Source organism: Ranitomeya imitator, chromosome 3, assembly GCF_032444005.1.
Source record: "Ranitomeya imitator isolate aRanImi1 chromosome 3, aRanImi1.pri, whole genome shotgun sequence".
In the NCBI taxonomy this organism is placed as follows: domain Eukaryota; kingdom Metazoa; phylum Chordata; class Amphibia; order Anura; family Dendrobatidae; genus Ranitomeya; species Ranitomeya imitator.
This window is the reverse complement of record NC_091284.1, coordinates 178,792,900-178,814,058: the sequence shown is the minus strand read 5'-3', so window position 1 is coordinate 178,814,058 and position 21,159 is coordinate 178,792,900. Positions and strand designations below refer to the sequence as shown.

Here is a 21,159-nt window from a genome sequence, read left to right as displayed (position 1 = left end):
TGGAGGGTGGAGAAGAGGGATGTGTTTGTGGCATGATGGGTGATGTAGGAGACTGGTGGTACTGGTCAGGGAGTGGGGGCACAGATGTGGTTGGGAACTGGTGCGGGGCAGGATGCTGGCACTGGGCATGATGATGGTATTGGCCAGGATGATGGTACTGGCCAGTATGATTATATTGAAAAGGGGGTGGCAGAGGGACAGTGGCTGGAAGGGAGGCAGGTGCGAGAGCAGAGGGGGAGGCTTGCATTACATGCATCTGCTGGTCAGGAGATAGCTTGTCTATGCGCTTGACAACCGCCTGGAAAAACAAGTGGTTAGGCGATCTTCTTGCATCTGAATGCATCCTATCCAGTCATGTGTGCAACTCAAGAATACTGTTGCTGAGCAAATTAAATTCTGCAGTCATTTGCTCAGACAACAGTTTGAGACAGTTCTGGAAGGCTGCATTCAGATGCAAGAACTTGGGCGCATAGCTCTGTACCTGACCCCTCTGGCGCTGCCGCCCAGAACCCACAGGTGTTCTAGCGGTGGCAGCATCAGAAGGGTGGGGTAAAGGAAAAGCTATATCCTCACCAGCAGCTTCATGTAACGAAGTCTGCCACGATGCTCCAGCGCTGGTGGATGGGACCGAGGGATCGCATGTGCGGGAAGGCTGGGAAGGTGCAGAGGGGTCGGGTTTGTCAAAGTGTCCCTCGGTGGCAGACTCCTGAGGGATCGTTTCAGAAGGGTTTAACTCTACAGGCTCCCAAGTGCTGCAGACGGTGCTGTGGAAAAAAGAAAAAAATTGAAATATATTGATATTGCTTGGCACTGGCTGAAACCAAAAAAAAGGTTAGACATGTAAACATTTTTAAATGGGGTGGGTAATATTTACCTTCTGCTCACCATCATTGACCTGAGGAATGACAGGGCACTCGCATACTTATACTTGCTCCTGCGTCCTCCGGATCCACTCGGGGCCTGCATCTCCTTGTTGAACTCTTTCTTGAAGCGATCCCTGATTGACCGCCACAGCTTGACAACTCTTTCACCTGTAAAGTGAAAGCACAATTGGTTAGTACACAACACATTACATCCAGCAACATAACTGAACTGTGAATATTTACGTGCTTGAATCTGGGCCCGAACAACGAGGTCTCTCAGTTGTCCACAATCTGTTGGCAGACTTCCTCCCAGAGCCGTTGGGTAACACCAAGATCAGGGTGGCGGCGGTCCCCCATGTTCCACAGCGGCTCCAGCTCTCAGACTAGATGAAATAAAATAAAATAATGGGATGCATTAAAAGAGGTATAGATGCTCATGAGAAAAACATAATTTTACCTCTATACAAGTCACTAGTTCGACCACACTTAGAATACTGTGTACAGTTCTGGTCTCCGGTGTATAAGAAAGACATAGCTGGACTAGAGCGGGTGCAGAGAAGAGCGACCAAGGTTATTAGTGGACTGGGGGGTATGCAATACCAAGATAGGTTATTACACTTGGGGCTATTTAGTTTGGAAAAACGAAAGCTAAGGCTATGTGCACACGTCAGGATTTCTGGCAGAAATTTTCCTGACAAAAACTGGACATTTCTGCCAGAAATCCGCATGCGGTTTTTTTTTTGCATTTTTAGACGTGTTTTTGATGCGCTTTTTGTGCGTTTTTTCCCAAATGCATAGAATTGCGGGAAAAACGCAAAAATAATGAACATGCTCATTTTTTACCGCTATGCGGTTTTTTTTGCGGAAAAAAACGCATTCATGTGCACAAAACATGCAGAATGCATTCTAAATGATAGAATGCATAATGTATGCATTTTTAAATGAGTTTTATAGCATTTATAGCGCAAAAAAAACGTGAAAAAACCTGAACGTGTGCACTTAGCCTCAGGGGTGATCTTATTTTAATGTATAAATATATGAGGGGACAGTACAAAGACCTTTCTGATGATCTTCTTAATCATAGACCTGTGACATGGACAAGGGGGCATCCTCTACATCTGGAGGAAAGACGGTTTAAGCATAACAACAGATGCGGGTTCTTTACTGTAAGAGCAGTGAGACTATGGAACTCTCTGCCATATGATGTTGTATTGAGTGATGCATTACTTAAATTTAAGAGGGGACTGGATGCCTTTCTTGAAAAGTATAATGTTACAGGTTATATATATTAGCTTCCTTGATGGGGTTTTGAACCAGGGAACTAGTCTGATGGCAGTATGTGGAGTCGGGAAGGAATTTTTTTTCCCCCAATGTGGAGCTTACTCTTTGCCACATGTGTTTTTTTTTGTCTTCCTCTGGATCAACATGTTAGGGAATGTTAGGTTAGGCTATGGGTTGAACTACATGGACTTAAAGACTTCTTTCAACCTTAATAACTATGTTACTATGTTACTATGATGAGGAGGTCGATGTTTAGACCGGCCTCCTCACTGTCAGAGTCAGGAGCCCACTGTGAAGCCTGTTAAAAAAAAACAAAAGAGATTAGACTCAAATCAATAAAAAAAAGGTAGAAAAAAATACTTACTTGGTGGTGACCGCCACAACGTTCACGACGACGACCCTGGGAGGTGCTTTGAGGACCTCTGGATTGAACCCCAAAATCGGAAGACTAAAAGAAAAAAGAAAAACAAAAAAAAAATATGTGCTTGGATGTTGGCTTATGTGTTGTGCATTCTGTAATGTCTGTAATGATCTGTTTTTATGTGTTGTGTGTACTGTGATGTCAGTGATGATGTGGTTCTGCGAAGCATGTAGATACTTACTACATGCGCGCCCGCTCCGGGTATCTTTCCACCCCTTCCGTCTCCTTCTGGAAGCACCTCTGACGCTGCAGGTTCCTGATAAGAATTAAAGCATATTGTTAGTTGAACATCGCCAAAAACAAAAACCAATAAGATATATATTTACCTTACAGCACTAGCGATGAGAGGGAGGGCTCCCAGAAGAAGACAATTCTGGCTGGCTGTGGCTGGAGCTGTGCCTGGAGCTGGAGCTGTGGCTGTAGCTGGAGCTGTGGCTGTAGCTGTGGCTGTAGCTGTCGCTGTAGCTGGAGCTGGAGCTGTGGCTGGAGCTGGAGCTGTGGCTGGAGCTGCAGCTGGAGCTGTGGCTGTAGCCGTAGCTGTGGCTGGAGCTGTGGCTGGAGCTGTGGGTGGAGCTGGAGCTGTAGCTGTGGCTGTATCTGGAGCTGGAGCTGTGGCAGGAGCTGTGGCTGTAGCTGTAGCCGTGTCTGTGGCTGTAGCTGTGGCTGTAGCTATAGCTGTGGTTGTAGCTGGAGCTGTGGCTGTGGCTAGAACTGTGGCTGGAGCTGTGGCTGGAACTGGAGCTGTTCGTGTAGGTGGAACTGTGGCTGTAGCTGAAGATGGCTGCTGGCTGGAGCTGGCTGGCTTGGCTGCTGGCTGGCTGTCCTAGAGCAGGTTCAGCTCTGGCTCCGGTGGCAGGTTCAGCTCTGGCTCCGGTGGCAGGTTCAGCTGTGGATCCGGTGGCAGATTCAGCTCTTGAAGCAGGTGTTCTCTTGCTGGCAGGTAAATGGATGAATGAAGGACTACTTGGCTGGTTTTATATATGCTTCCTAATTGGGGTCTGGCCAATTATTTCAGGGCATACTCAGTTTAAGAAAACAGAATTCGGTGCCAGAATCCGTCATTTGCTGGATCTGGCGCCATCCGGCGCCCATAGGCTTCAATTCTAGCAAAAAGCCTGTAGCGCCTTCGGCGCTTCCAACTTTTTTGCCAGAGACAAAAAACGTTACTGTGTACGTTTTTTTCAGACGCTGGAAAGGACATTTTTGCCGGATCCAGCAAAAACCGGACGAAGCGTAAGGTCATCCGTCACAATGTGGCGCTAATACAAGTCTATGGGAAAAAAAAGGATCCAGCAGCATCTTTCGCCTGATCCAGTTTTTTCAAAAGTTGCCGGATTGCACCTGATGGCAAAAGACGGATGTGTGAAAGTAGCCTTAGCCATCACCCAGCCCCAGATCCCAAAAAATGGAGAAGCTATGGTTCTCGGAAAATGGCACCGCTTTTTCTCTTACATACTTTGGATTTTTTTTCTCCACTTAAATAGAAAAGAACCTATACATGTTTGCTATTTGCACACTCATACTGATCTGGATAATAATGATGACAGGTCAGTTTTTGCATTAGTGAACATGATAAAAGAAAAAAATCAATTGTGGAATTGCACTTTTTTTGCAATTTCAGAGCACTTGGAATTTTTTCCCGTTTTTTTGGGCTATATGGTAAAATTAATAGTGAGGTTCAAAAGTACAACTCGTCCCGCAAAACACAAGCCCTCACACGGTTTGTTGCATGTAGTGGAGCCATTGAGGGAAGGAGCAAAGGAGTGGAAAAGGGCTCAGAGGGGAACTGAGACTGGGCACCCTCAGAGCCGAAGCGCAGAAACCGGGCACAGGGAGCCCGAGGCTTTTGTGGTACTCTAGGACACAGCAGAACCGGAGGGCATAGGACTGTACGTTATTTGCCCACACCATGCCTGAAGATAAAGCAGCACCTAAAGAGCCTGGAACATGATAGAGACCCAATTAAATGGTTCAAGTTGCCCATCATATGGGTATCTGTTCTAGGACAGGAGTGAGAGGACTTTGCCAGCAAGCTATAGGCAGCAGGGAACTCGCATATTAGCATGAGTAGGAAGGCTTACGGACCTCACCTGGGAGAGCGGTCACCTTTGACTCCAGGCCGGCCAGATCACATCACCTCCCGTCCCGTGCCTGGTATCCTGGACCGATCAGTAAACCAGGTAAAGGCTTTACAAATCTGTGTCTTCCGTTATTACTGGCAACCCACCATCCTTGCCATAAACCTTGGGAGCCCTGGGGACCCCGCTTCACCTGTGGGAAGTGACACCATCTTGCTGCAACAACATCACCCCAGAGGACCCCTTTAAGTAGTGTCGGTCCCTCTGACCGAGAACCACAGGTGGCGTCACAAATTGACTTTATTACTAAATATCCCTTTAAATACATTTCCCCTTCTATTGAGTGCTCAGGGCCACAGACCGAGTCGCAGCTACCATGACATCCCCTTTAAGAGTGACCGTACCCGGTACCGAGTATCCCCATTGCCCTGGTGGGCGACTCAACTTTGGCATCACGAACAGGATGGACCAACCCATTAAAATGGGTCCTGTGCGCCATGGACTGTAATGGAATGTATTGATTTGTGTAATGGCCGCCACTATTGCACCACGAGGTGGATAAAGGAGGAAGAAGATGTGTTGCCATGGGTGGAGATCAAGAACCGGCACGAAAGCTGGATCCACCCCCTACAGAGACTCTAATGCTAACCAAAGATGTCTGTCACCAGGACAGATCCGCTCCTGGAGATGGCCATGGAAAACTGATTGACAGGTTGGTTATACTTGTCAAACATTGTGTTTGACAAGTGTGACCAACTTTTTACTATTGATGCTGCCTAAGTAAGCGGAAAATGCATTCCTATGTGTGCGGAATCCCAGCGATTCCGCACAAAGAATGAACATGCTGCATTTTTTTTCCGGAATACGATTCCGCTGCGGAAAAAAATGCAGCATGTGCACAAAAATTGCAGATTACATTCTAATAATAGGATGCTTAATGTATTTGTTTTTTTCACGGTTTTATATTGTTTTTATAGCGAAATACTGCGAAAAACACCCAAAAAATTCTGAACGTGTGCACATAGCCTTAAAGTGAGAGTTCAAAGTGTCAAAAATACAGTTTTCCAGCTGGAATGCCATTAACCCCTTAGTGACTTAGCCAATTTTGATCTTAATTACCAGGCCAATTTTTACAATTCTGACCAGTGTCACTTGATGTGGTTTTAACTCTGGAACGTTTCAATGGATCTCACTCATTCTGAGATTCTTTTTTTTCCAGACATATTGTACTTCATGGTAGTGGTAAAATTTATTTGATACGGCTTGTGTTTATTTATGGAAAAAAAAATGGAAATTTGGCAAAAATTTTGAAAGTTTTGCAATTTTTGTGCCCTTAAATCAGAGATTTATATCACAGAGAATAGTTGATAAATAACATTTTCCACATGTCAACTCTACCTAAGAATAATTTTGGAAACAGTTTTCTTTGTTAGGACGTTATAGGTTAAAAGTTGACCAGCGATTTCTCTTTTTACCAACAAAATTTAGAAAACCATTTTTTAGGGACCATAGCACATTTGAAGTCAATTTGAGGGGTTAATATGACAGAAAATACCCAAGTGTGTCACCACTCTAAAAACTGTACCCCTCAAGTTGCCCAAAACCACATGTAAGAAGTTTATTAACTCTTAAGGTGCTTCACGAGAACTAAAGCAACATGGAAGGAAAAAAATTAACATTTAACTTTTTTCACAAAAAATTTACTTTAGACCCAAACTTTTTTATTTTCATTAGGTTAACAGTTGAAAATGGACTCCAATATTTGTTGTGCAATTTCTTCTGAGTACACCGATACCCCATGTATGAGGTAAATCCACTGCTTGGGTGCATGAAAAGGCTAAGAAGGGAGGGAGCACCGATTGACTTTTTGAACGCAAAATTGGCTGGGATCGATAACGGGTACCATGTCGCGTTTGGAAACCCACTGATGTGCCTTAACAGTGGAAACCCCCCAGAAGTGACCTCCAGACACATCTCTGACTCCCAGGTCGCTGCTGGGAACAATGTTGCCAGAGTATTACGCCACTTTTACATACTGACACTAAAACATGCAAAACCGAAGATAAAATGCATTTTACAGGGAAAAATGTTTGGAAACATTTTTTTCCTGTGTAATTACACGATACTGGCCAGCTATGAACTGATGTAACCTCAGTGACATCAGTAAAGTTACATTAGTTCACAATCGCCTGAGCATCACAGAGCACCGTGACCAGCAGTCCTCATTACTTGGTGCAATTCCTGGAACCTTAATTACCAGCCTCCACGTGTTCCAGCAGCTGGGAACTCCAGTAGCCTTAAAGTCTCTCCTTAAGATTTCCAAACCTTACAGCTACCGCTAGACCTGTTGGCTGTTAACTTACTAGAGTTCACAGCCACTGGGTTTTGCGGCAGCTATGAGGCCCGGAAAACTTAAGGGTGCCTTTAAGGTTACAGGCACTCCCAGCTCCTGGGACACCTAGAGGCTGTGAATACTGGAAACCTCACAGAGCACTGTGACCGGCAGTCCGAGGGACTTGGTGGAATTGCTGTAACCTTAGTTCACAGCCTACAGGTGTCCCAGTAGCTGGGAACTCCAGTAACCTTAAAGTCTCCCAGCTGTGTGCACACATGTTTTTACCACATTTTTACCTGCATTTCTGTATAGCACTGAATGCTGTTTAAAGTTAGTTGAGGAAAAAGGGCTTAGTTAAAGGGATAGAGGGATGGATATATAGATATATAATAGATAGATAGCTTAGATAGCTACAGAGAAATAGAGAAATAGATGGAAGATATCCGGCAGCTTTCTAGGAATAAATTTAAAAAAATTGTGTGTGATGGCCCCTATCTACTATATAATTGTCTAAGGGTCACTTCTGTCTTTCTGTCTGTCTGTCCTTCTGTCACGAATATTCATTGGTCGCGGCCTCTGTCTGTCATGGAATCCAAGTCGCTGATTGGTCGTGGCAAAACGCCCACGACCATTGCCACGACCAATCAGCGATGGGTGCAGTCCGGCGGCAACATGGCTGCTCCTTCCTCCCCGCAGTCAATGCCTGCTCCGTACTCCCCTCCAGTCAGTGCTCACACAGGGTTAATGGCAGTGCTAATGGACCGCATTATGCCGCGGTGTAACACACTCCATTAACGCTGCTATTAACCCTGTGTGACCAACTTTTTTACTATTGATACTGCCTATGCAGCATCAATAGTAAAAAGATCTAATGTTAAAAATAATAAAGAAATTAAAAAATCATCATATACTCACCTTCCGGCGCCTTTTCCACTCCTGGCGATGCTCCGGCGACCGGTCCATGCATTGCGATCTCGCGAGATGATTACGTAGCAGTCTCGCAAGACCGCTACATCATCATCTCATGAGACCGCAATGCACTCTTGAGACCGGAGCGCACGAGGAGCGTCGGTAAACGCTTCATAGATCCAGGGGCCAACGGAAGGTGAGTATATAACTATTTTTTATTTAATTCTTTTTTTAACAGGGATATGATGCCCACATTGCTATATACTACGTAGGCTGTGCAATATACTACACGGGCTGGGCAATGTACTATGCGGGCTGGGCAATATACTACGTGCGCTGGGCAATATACTACGTGGGCTGTGCAATATACTATGCGGGCTGGGCAATATACTACACGGGCTGGGCAATATACTACGTGGGCTGGGCAATATACTACACGCGCTGGGCAATATACTATGCGCGCTGGGCAATATACTACGCGGGCTGGGCAATATACTACGCGGGCTGGGCAATATACTACGTGGGCTGGGCAATATACTACACGCGCTGGGCAATATACTACGCGGGCTGGGCAATATACTATGCGCGCTGGGCAATATACTACGTGGGCTGGACAATATACTACGCGGCTGTGCAATATACTATGTGGGCTGTGCAATATACTATGCAGGTTCTGCAATATACTACACGGGCTGTGCAATATACTACGCGGGCTGTGCAATATACTACGTGACTGGGCAATATACTACGTGAATGGGCAATATACTATGGATCGCCCCCAGACACAGGGCCACGGGTTACTCGGTACCGGTCCTCTGCTGGCTCAGTTCTGGGGATGTCACGGTGGCTGGACCCGGTCCGTGACCCTGCTAAGGGGTGTCCAATAAAGGGTGATGGTGCGTAGTGCGAGGAATAACGAGGTCACAGGGTTCAGTTTCTTTACCTTTTACTGAAGGTTTCAGGATCCTCAATCTGGGGCACTGTCAACAGGGCTGTCTGAGACCGGCCGGTCCGAAGGCACATCCAGAGTTCCCCTTGCAGGTGGAAATCAGTGTCTACCTACTAGCGCCTGTGTGTTGTAGTGCTTCCCTGCTGAGCATTCAGGATAGTCCTCACAACTTCTGTTCTTGTTCTTTCTAGATCTTTCTCTTCTCCGTCCCCCAGGTATGTTATGGCTAGGACACACCTTTATGACAGGTAGGCCTGGAGTTATTCTGGAACCCTACTGTCGCCCCTCTCCCACGAATGCCTCCTATGTCCTTCTTAGGTGTTGTATGGTAGACAGCCAACCTGTAATTAACTGTCCTGCCGCTGTTTGAAGTAATGTGTGGAGACTGTTACTTCCTCGGTGCTCCGGCCACCGGCTATGCGCCTCAGTAGGATGTTGCCGTTCTCGGAGCACGACTCCTACTGGATCTCCTTTGTGCTGATCTTGTTTCTCACTGTTCCACAATATCCTTCGCTTCGTGTCTCTTTCTTAGGATACCGCCGCAAGGTAGTGCAGGCGCGGTACCGTAACAATCTGTCCTTTCACTAGGTACCTGCCAGATTTCCCAGTTCTGACAGGTCCTCCCTGGAGCTCTCCTAGGCTTCGTTCTCCCTAACTTCCTGTCCAACCCCTTGTTTTACCAATGTGAGGAGTGGCCCAATAAATAAAGCCTTTTACTCCCCTAGTGGCCGGAGTGTGAAGTGTAGTGTGTGCTTGGTGATACCTGGTCAGTAGAACTCCTTTAGTGCAGTCAGACGTACCATCACTCCCCTTAGTGGCAGAGCAACGTTACTGCAACGACCAGATCTCTGGTGCACTGCACTACATGGCTGGGCACAATACTATGTGACTGGGCAATATACTACGTGACTGGGCAATATACTACGCGGGCTGGGCAATGTACTACGTGGGCTGTGCAATATACCTTGCGGGCTGGGCAATATACTATGCGGGCTGGGCAATATACTACGTGGGCTATGCAATATACTACGCGCGCTGGCAATATACTATGTGGCCGGGCAATATAGTACGTGACTGGGCAATGTAGTACGTGACTGGGCAATATACTATGTGACTGGGCAATATACTATGTGACTGGGCAATATACTATGTGACTGGGCAATATACTACGTGGCTGGGCAATATACTACATGGCTGGGCAATATACTACGTGGCTGGGCAATATACTACGTGGCTGGGCAATATACTACATGGTTGGGCAATATACTACGTGGCTGGGCAATATACTACGTGGGCTGTGCAATATAATATACTACGTGGACATGCATATTCTAGAATACCCGATACGTTAGAATTGGACCACCATCTAGTTTTTAACCCCTTTCTACCAATGGACGTACTATTCCGTCCATGTGGGGTGGGCCCTACTTCCCAAGGACAGAATAGTACGTCCAGCCTATCGCAGCTGACATCCGGCACTGTGTGCCAGGAGCGGTCACGGACCACCCCCGACACATTAACCCCCGGCACACCGCGATCAAACATGATCGCGGTGTGCCGGCGGTACAGGGAAGCATCGCGCAGGGAGGGGGCTCCCTGCGGGCTTCCCTGAGCCCCCCGCAGCAACGCGATGTGATCTCGTTGCTGCGAGGGTCTCCTCACCTCCCTCCCTGCTCCAGATCCGGAACCAATATGGCCGCGGCATCCGGGTCCTGCAGAGAGGGAGGTGGCTTCACAAAGCCTGCTCAGAGCAGGCACTCTGAAGCCTGCAGTGCTGCAAGTCAGATCGTTGATCTGACAGAGTGCTGTGCACACTGTCTGATCACCGATCTGTGATGTCCCCACCTGGGACAAAGTAAAAAAGTAAGAAAAAAAATTTCCACACGTGTAAAAAATAATTAAAAAAAAAATCCTAAATAATGAAAAAAAAATATATTTATTATTCCCATAAATTCATTTCTTTATCTAAATAAAAAAACAAACAATAAAAGTACACATATTTAGTATCGCCGCATCCGTAACGACCCCACCTATAAAACTGTATCACTAGTTAACCCCTTCAGTAAACACCGTAAGAAAAAAAAAACGAGGCAAAAAACAACGCTTTATTATCATACCACCAAACAAAAAGTGGAATAACACGCGATCAAAAAGACAGATATAAATTACCATGGTACCGCTGAAAGCATCATCTTGTCCCGCAAAAACGAGCCGCCATACAGCATCATCAGCAAAAAAATAAAAAAGTTATAGTCCTCAGAATAAAGCGATGCAAAAATATTTTTTCTATAAAATAGTTTTTATCGTATAAAAGTGCCAAAACATAAAAAAATGATATAAATGAGGTATCGCTGTAATCGTACTGACCCGAAGAATAAAACTGCTTTATCAATTTTACCAAACGCAGAATGGTATAAACGCCTCCCCCAAAAGAAATTCATGAATAGCTGGTTTTCGGTCATTCTGCCTCACAAAAATCGGAATAAAAAGCGATCAAAAAATGTCACTTGCCCGAAAATGTTACCAATAAAAACATCAACACGTCCCGCAAAAAACAAGACCTCACATGACTCTGTGGACCAAAATATGGAAAAATTATAGCTCTCAAAATGTGGTAACGCAAAAAATATTTTTTGCAATAAAAAGCGTCTTTTAGTGTGTGACGGCTGCCAATCATAAAAATCCGCTAAAAAACCCGCTATAAAAGTAAATCAAACCCCCCTTCATCACCCCCTTAGTTAGGGAAAAATTAAAAAATTTAAAAAATGTATTTATTTCCATTCTCCCATTAGGGCTAGGGTTAGGGTTAGGGCTAGGGCTAGGGTTAGGGCTAGGGCTAGGGTTAGGGCTAGGGCTAGGGCTAGGGTTAGGGTTAGGGCTAGGGTTAGGGCTAGGGTTAGGGTTAGGGCTAGGGTTAGGGCTAGGGTTAGGGTTGGGGCTAGTGTTAAGGCTACAGTTAGGGTTGGGGCTAAAGTTAGGGTTGGGGGTAAAGTTAGGGTTTGGATTACATTTACGGTTGGAAATAGGGTTGGGATTAGGGTTACCATTGGGATTAGGGTTAGGGGTGTGTTTGGATTAGGGTTTCAGTTATAATTGGGGGGTTTCCACTGTTTAGGCACATCAGGGGCTCTCCAAACGCGACATGGCGTCCGATCTCAATTCCAGCCAATACTGCGTTGAAAAAGTAAAACAGTGCTCCTTCCATTCCGAGCTCTCCCGTGTGCCCAAACAGGGGTTTACCCCAGCATATGGGGTATCAGCGTACTCAGGACAAATTGGAGAACAACTTTTGGGGTCCAATTTCTCCTGTTACCCTTGGGAAAATACAAAATTGGGGGCTAAAAAATAATTTTTGTGGGAAAAAAAGGATTTTTTACTTTCATGGCTCTGCAATATAAACTGTAGTGAAACACTTGGGGGTTCAAAGTTCTCACAACACATCTAGATAAGTTCCTTGGGGGGTCCAGTTTCCAATATGGGGTCAATTGTGGGGGTTTCTACTGTTTAGGTACATATGGGGCTCTGCAAACGCAATGTAACGCCTGCAGACCAATCCATCTAAGTCTGCATTCCAAATTAAGCTCCTTCCCTTCCGAGCTCTGCCATGCGCTCAAACGGTGGTTCCCCCCCACATATCGGGTATCAGCGTACTCAGGACAAATTGGAGAACAATATTTAGGGTCCAATTTCTCCTGTTACCCTTGGAAAAATACAAAACTGGGGGCTAAAAAATAATTTTTGTGGAAAAAAAATATTTTTTTATTTGCGCAGCTCTGCGATATAAACTGTAGTGAAACACTTGGGGGTTCAAAGCTCTCACATCATATCTAGATGAGTTCCTTAGGGGGGGTCTACTTTCCAAAATGGTGTCACTTGTGGGGGGTGTCTACTGTTTAGGTACATTAGGGGCTCTGCAAACGCAATGTGACGCCTGCAGACCATTCAATCTAAGTCTGCATTCCAAATGGCGCTCCTTCCCTTCCGAGCCCTCCCATGTGCCCAAACGGTGGTTCCCCCCCCACATAAGGGGTATCAGCGTACTCAGGACAAATTGGACAACAACGTTTGGGGTCCAATTTCTCCTGTTACCCTCGGGAAAATACAAAACTGGGGGCTAAAAAATAATTTTTGTGGGAAAAAATTTTTGTTTTATTTTTACGGCTCTGCATTATACACTTCTGTAAAGCCCTTGGTGGGTCAAAATGCTCACCACACATCTAGATAAGTTCCTTAGTGGGTCTACTTTCCAAAATGGTGTCACTTGTGGGGGGGTTTCAATGTTTAGGCACATCAATGGCTCTCCAAAAGCAACATGGCGTCCCATCTCAATTCCTGTCAATTTTGCATTGAAAAGTCAAACGGTGCTCCTTCCCTTCCGAGCTCTCCCATGCACCCAAACAGTGGTTTACACCCACATATGGGGTATCAGCATACTCAGGACAAATTGTACAACAACGTTTGGGGTCCAATGTCTTCTCTTACCCTTGGGAAAATAAAAAATTGGGGGCAAAAAGATAATTTTTGTGAAAAAAAAATGATTTTTTATTTTTACGGTTCTGCATTATAAACTTCTGTGAAGCACTTGGTGGGTCAAAGTGCTCACTACACCTCTAGATAAGTTCCGGAAGAAGCATCCTTGCGAAACGGCGCTCGTCGGGCGTCGGGAGAGCACAGCCACACACCCCCTATGCCTGCTTGATCCCAGGGCTCTGGCCCCCATCTCCTCCACGACTCTGCACAGGTAATAATACCTACTTCACAATACGCCATCTACTTCCTCATATTACTGATGCTATGAGTGCATAGGGATTCCTGTATTAGCCTCTTGAGTAGCGTTTTAGCACCAGTGGCTCTCTGTACTTTGGAAATAGCCCCTACCACCGCTCAGCTTTCTTGTTTCATTATTATATACTCTACGTATGTGATGGCTCTGTTAAGGTATTTTTACTCCACAGATCAGGCTAGCTAGCCATACCGTTTCTTGCAGCCATATTTATATTTCTAAGAATATTAATGCCCTGTGTTGGAGGGGGATCTTTTCCAAGCGGCATATAGACTATCTTGCAACTTTTGTTATTGATTTATTCTGGTGGCTCCTCTCCCCCTTTACCACTTAGAGGTCCCATTTTTGCGTCTTTTTTGTATTATACATTTTCGTGTTCCCCTTGTTTTTTAATCTATGTATTAATAAATAGTTATTTTAACATTTATTGCTGTTCATTTCACTTCTTATCCTCTGCCTGGCACACCCTTTAGAGGATTATGTTTGTTGGTTCATATATACAGTGGGGCAAAAAAGTATTTAGTCAGTCAGCAATAGTGCAAGTTCCACCACTTAAAAAGATGAGAGGCGTCTGTAATTTACATCATAGGTAGACCTCAAATATGGGAGACAAACTGAGTAAAAAAAATCCAGAAAATCACATTGTCTGTTTTTTTAACATTTTATTTGCATATTATGGTGGAAAATAAGTATTTGGTCAGAAACAAACAATCAAGATTTCTGGCTCTCACAGACCTGTAACTTCTTCTTTAAGAGTCTCCTCTTTCCTCCACTCATTACCTGTAGTAATGGCACCTGTTTAAACTTGTTATCAGTATAAAAAGACACCTGTGCACACCCTCAAACAGTCTGACTCCAAACTCCACTATGGTGAAGACCAAAGAGCTGTCAAAGGACACCAGAAACAAAATTGTAGCCCTGCACCAGGCTGGGAAGACTGAATCTGCAATAGCCAACCAGCTTGGAGTGAAGAAATCAACAGTGGGAGCAATAATTAGAAAATGGAAGACATACAAGACCACTGATAATCTCCCTCGATCTGGGGCTCCATGCAAAATCCCACCCCGTGGGGTCAGAATGATCACAAGAACGGTGAGCAAAAATCCCAGAACCACGCGGGGGGACCTAGTGAATGAACTGCAGAGAGCTGGGACCAATGTAACAAGGCCTACCATAAGTAACACACTACGCCACCATGGACTCAGATCCTGCAGTGCCAGACATGTCCCACTGCTTAAGCCAGTACATGTCCGGGCCCATCTGAAGTGTGCTAGAGAGCATTTGGATGATCCAGATGAGTTTTGGGAGAATGTCCTATGGTCTGATGAAACCAAACTGGAACTGTTTGGTAGAAACACAACTTGTCGTGTTTGGAGGAAAAAGAATACTGAGTTGCATCCATCAAACACCATACCTACTGTAAAGCATGGTGGTGGAAACATCATGCTTTGGGGCTGTTTCTCTGCAAAGGGGCCAGGACGACTGATCCGGGTACATGAAAGAATGAATGGGGCCATGTATCGTGAGATTTTGAGTGCAAACCTCCTTCCATCAGCAAGGGCATTGAAGATGAAACGTGGCTGGGTCTTTCAACATGACAATGATCCAAAGCACACCGCCAGGGCAACGAAGGAGTGGCTTCATAAGAAGCATTTCAAGGTCCTGGAGTGGCCTAGCCAGTCTCCAGATCTCAACCCTATAGAAAACCTTTGGAGGGAGTTGAAAGTCCGTGTTGCCAAGCGAAAAGCCAAAAACATCACTGCTCTAGAGGAGATCTGCATGGAGGAATGGGCCAACATACCAACAACAGTGTGTGGCAACCTTGTGAAGACTTACAGAAAACGTTTGACCTCTGTCATTGCCAACAAAGGATATATTACAAAGTATTGAGATGAAATTTTGTTTCTGACCAAATACTTATTTTCCACCATAATATGCAAATAAAATGTTAAAAAAACAGACAATGTGATTTTCTGGATTTTTTTTTCTCAGTTTGTCTCCCATAGTTGAGGTCTACCTATGATGTAAATTACAGACGCCTCTCATCTTTTTAAGTGGTGGAACTTGCACTATTGCTGACTGACTAAATACTTTTTTGCCCCACTGTATGTTTGACAGTAATTTATCCATTAAAAAATAATTTATCTAGAACCAAGATGAAATATCCCATTGCAGTTACAATTCCCACATAAAAATCAGTCAAGTATCTTTTTGTTGTTATACCATCTTTACAATGCTATATACATACAGTATGTCCCAAAAGCTGAAGTACACAACTCCTATTCTACTGTATTCACAATCGGGACAAGTACTGTATCAGGTATATCAGCATTCTTTCACTCCTTTATACAATACACTCTGCATCAGACAACTATGCTCAGAGGCAGTACACATATGCAAAGCAAAGAAGACAAACTTGCATGAAATCTCCATGTAAACCTGCACTCATTGCACTCTGCACATATGAACTTCTGCTTAGGGCCGATACATACGTGCAAAACAGATAAGATAATGCTTATCTGCTGCATGAAATCTTTCTGCTAACTTGTACTCATTGCACTTTGCACACGTTCACTTTATTTACCAGCAGTATACAAAACCCAGGTAAACATGTAACTCCAGATTTGCAACACAAAGAACCTGTACATGTTTGCATACCTCCCAACTTTTGAAGAAGGGAAAGAGGGGCGAAGTTTACGGCCACGCCTCTGATCACACCCATTTCACAACTATTCACACCTATATCCTGCCCCAACCACACCCATTTAGCACTGCTAATCACACTTTTTCATAAACAATAATTATACACAAAAAAATGGCCACACAGTGCTCCATACTGTATAATGGCCACACAGTGCTCCATACTGTATAATGGCTACACAGTGCTCCATACTGTATAATGGCTACACATAGTGCTCAATACTGTATAATGGCCACACATGATGCTCCATACTGTATAATGGCCACACATGATGCTCCGTACTGTAGAATGGCCACACATAGTGCTCCATACTGTATAATGGCCACACATGATGCTCCATACTGTATAATGGCCACACATGATGCTCCATACTGTAGAATGGCCACACATAGTGCTCCATACTGTATAATGGCCACACATTATGCGCCATACTGTATAATGGCCACACATGATACTCCATACTGTATAATGGCCGCACATAGTGCTCCGTACTATATAATGGCCACACATGATGCTCAACCACACAGTGCTCCATGCTGTATAATGGCCACACAGTATGCTCTATGCCGTATAATGGCCACACATTAAGCTCCATACTGTATAAAGGTCACACATTATGCTCTATACTATATAATGGCCACACAGTGCTCCATACTGTATAATGGCCACACATGATGCTCAATACTGTATAATGGCCACACATGATGCTCCATACTGTGTAATGGCCACACATGATACTCCATACTGTATAGTGGCCACACATGATGCTCCATAATGCATAATGGCCACACATGATGCTCCATTCTGTATAAAGGCAACACATAGTGCTCCATACTGTATAATGGCCCCACGTGATGCTCCATACAGTATAATTGCCCCACATGATGCAGCATAGTGTATAATGGCCACACATGATGCTGCGTACAGAATAATGGCCTCACATGAGGCTCCATACATTATAATGGCCCCACACCATGCTGGGTACAGTATAATGGCCCCAAGTGATGCTGCCTACAGTATAATGGCCCCACATGATTCTGTGTACAGTGTAATGGCCCCACATGATACTACATAGAGTATATTGGCCTCACATGATGATGTGTACAGTATAATGGCGACACATGGTAACCCCACCTCCATCATTGCCCTCACACCCCCATCATTGCCTTCTCCATCACTACACACACAAACACCTTTCAATGCACTCCCTCACAGCAGCCAGCAGCTTCCACTCCCACGGCGCTGAATTATGTCATCCAGCCGCACCGCACTGCTGACTGCTCACGTCGCTGCAGCTCTGGTACCGTATGTCTTTTTTTAACCTATATAACTATGTAAAACTATTTAATCCATATGGTAAAGGCATTTTTTTTAATTACAGTGCAATAAAATCATTCCAAATGAATATACACCAAAATGGCACCAACTAAAAGTACGACCAACCATGCAAAGAGAAATCCATTACACACAACCCATCAATGGAAAATAAAAAAATATAGGCATTTTTTTTTATATAAAGATCTAAATGTACTTAAACCCAGCAAAATAAAAGAAAAAACTATGCAGGTTTGATGGAAGAATTATATTTGTTTCTCCATTTCATCCTTATAGGAAAATTGTTACTATTTTTCAGTAGATTATATGATAAAATGAATGGTGTCATTTACCACATCTCATCCCCAGCTGTTGATTCACATGGTTGTATCCATGGAAGAATTTATATGATATAACTCTTCTAAAAGTGGAGGAAAAAACCAAAATAAAAAAATAAAAAATGATGAATGAAATAATTAAGACAGAACCGAATACTGTATTGAGCTGACTCCAGGATGAAGTCAGCACCAGCCTCAGTGACCAGAACGTTTCCTGCCTGAGAACTGTCCCTGTGAATGTCTTTCTGTACACACCAATGCTGCTTGCACTGAACATTTCGGCTATGACATACCATTGGTGCAACCTGTGCAGCCGCACAGGAGCCCAAGGTGTAAGGGGGTCCACTTCCACCTCCAAAGAAGCAAGCGGATTCTGTCACAGACACATTATTGGTCTGTAAATGGGCCATATGTTGTTGCACAAGTGCCCTCTTCTGTCTATATCTGCCCCTGGGCTGTGATATATACAAAAGATAAATCTTTACCATTGGCAAACTTGGGTATCTGAGGCTAAGTTCACACTTGCATACCGGGCTTTGCGGACGGCTGCATACTTCCTCCATGAAGCTCCGCCCACTTCTGCACTTCTTCCTTTTAGGTCTGCCTACTTCTGCATGCCTCCTGCATAGCTACCTTTAACATTGGATAAGCAGGACATGCAGATGTATGCCGATGCGTCGTCTTGACGCGCCCGCCGACCACACGGAAACGCAACAAATCCTGCCCATTGGTGACCCAATCACATGATCCCGGGTCACCGATGGGTTGGCATGAAAACAAGACAACAAGATATCTCCTGCAGACCTCTATAGTTGTCATTGCCAGATTGCTATGAGCGCCAATTGGTGGTCAGCGCTCACAGCAAGTGAGCTTTTCTGCTACACACAGGGAATCTGATCATCGCCTGTGTGTAGCAGAGCAGATCAAAGTACTGCAGCTTCTAGTGTCCCATGGAGACTATTGAAGCATGCAAAATGTAAAAAAAAAAGTTTTCAAAAATATTTTTAAAAAATTCAAAATAAAATAATAAATAAAGTCAAATATACACATATTTGGTATCACCACATTCAGAATCGTCTGTTCTATTAATAACATTTTTTTTACCTGATTTCTAAACAACGTAATGAGAAAAAAGTCAAAACGCCAGGATTACGTTTTTTTGATCGCTGCAACATTGCATTAAAATGCAATAATAGGCGATCCAAAGATTGCGTCTGCACCAAAATGGCACCAATAAAAACGTCAGCTCGGCACGCAAAAAATAAGCTCTCACTCAACCCCAGATCATGAAAAATGGACACACTATGGGTATCGTAAAATTGCCCAATTTTTTTTTTACCACTTAAATAAAAAAGAACCTATGCATGTTTAGTGTCTCTGAACTCATAATGACCTGGAGAATCATAATGACAGGTGAGTTTTAGCATTTAGTGAACATCGTAAAAAAAAAGCAAAAAACAACTGTGGGATTGCACTTTTTTTTTTTGCAATGTCACCGCACTTAGAATTTTTTCCCATTTTCCAGTACATGATATGTTAAACCAATGGTGTCATTCAAAAGTATAACTTTTCCTGCAAAAAAACAAGCCCTCACATGGCCATTTTGACCAAAAATTAAAAAGGTTCTGGCTCTGGGAAGAAGGGGAGTAAAAAATGAAACAACAAAAACAAAGGTACCTCTGGTCGTTAATGGGTTAAACAGACTTGCCACAACACTTAGGATACAAAACCAAACTAGAATCCCCCATCTGCCTACAGCTGTGTGGGGGTTTACCACCCATCAGTGGACAATTTGAGTGAAAAGTCTGTGACACAGTATTTGAGGGCTTAAGTTTTTTTTTTATAGTGGATGGTTATGTATATACATCTACTATATAATTGTCTAAGGGTCACTTCTGTCTGTCTGTCTTTCTGTCTGTCTTTCTGTCACAGATATTCATTGGTCGCGGCCTCTGTCTGTCATGGAAATCCAAGTCGCTGATTGGTCGCGGCAAAACAGCCACGACCAATCAGCGACCGGCACAGTCCGGCGGAAAAATGGCCGCTTCTTCCTCCCCGCAGTCAGTGCCCGCTCCGTACTCCCCTCCAGTCAGCCCTCACACAGGGTTAATGCCAGCGTTAATGGACCGCGGTGTAACTCTATTTATACAGCTATTAAACCTGTGTGACCAACTTTTTACTTTTGATGATGCGTATGCGGCATCAATAGTAGAAAGATCTAATGCTACAAATAATAATAATAATAAAAAAACGTTATTCTCACCCTCTGCCGTTGCGTCCTCTCCTCGTCAGTGCAAGCGGCAGGTTCTGGGGCCAAGGATGGTACGCGAGAAGGACCTTCCATGACGTCGCGGTCATGTGACCGTGACATCATCACAGGTCCTGCGCTCATCCAACCCTGGGACTGGAAGCTACCGCGTACACCGCACACCGGCAACAGGACTACAAGGGGCCCTCGGAAGGTGAGTATATGTTTTTTTTATTTTAACTCTTTTTTAACCTATCACATACGTGTCTGGGCAATATACTACGTGCCTGGCCAATATACTACGTGACTGGGCAGTATACTACGTGGCTGTGCTGTATACCAGGGGTGTCAAACTGCATTCCTCGAGAGCCCGCAAACCATTCGTGTTTTCAAGACTTACTTAGCATTGCACAAGGTGCTGCAATCATTATGTGTGTAGGTGATTAAATTATCACCTGTGCAGTACAAGGAAATCCTGAAAACATGACCTGTTTGCAGCCCTCGAGGAATGCAGTTTGACACCCCTGCTGTATACTACGTGGCTCTGTGCTGTATACTACGTCGCTGGGCAATATATTATGTGGCTGGGCAATATACTACGTGGCTGAGCAATATACTACGTGACTTGGCAATATACTACGTGACTGGGCAATATACCACGTGACTGGGCAATATACCACGTGACTGGGCAATATACTACGTGACTGGGCAATATACTACATAGCTGGGCAATTTACTACGTGGCTGGGCAATATACTACGTGGCTCGGCAATATACTACGTGGCTCTGTGCTGTATACTACATTGCTGTGCAATATACTATGTAGCTGGGAAATATACTATGTGACTGGGCAATATACTACGTGGCTGTATATATAGCTCTGTGCTGTATACTACGTTGCTGTGCAATGTACTACGTAGCTGGGCAATATACTACGTT

General features: G+C 44.4%; 1 protein-coding gene across 1 annotated transcript in view; it reads right to left on the bottom strand.

The window, feature by feature from the left end:
- LOC138673069 (amine oxidase [flavin-containing] B-like) overlaps window positions 1-21,159 on the bottom strand; it is a 160,905-nt gene that overhangs the window by 138,878 nt on the left and 868 nt on the right. The window lies entirely within an intron of this gene.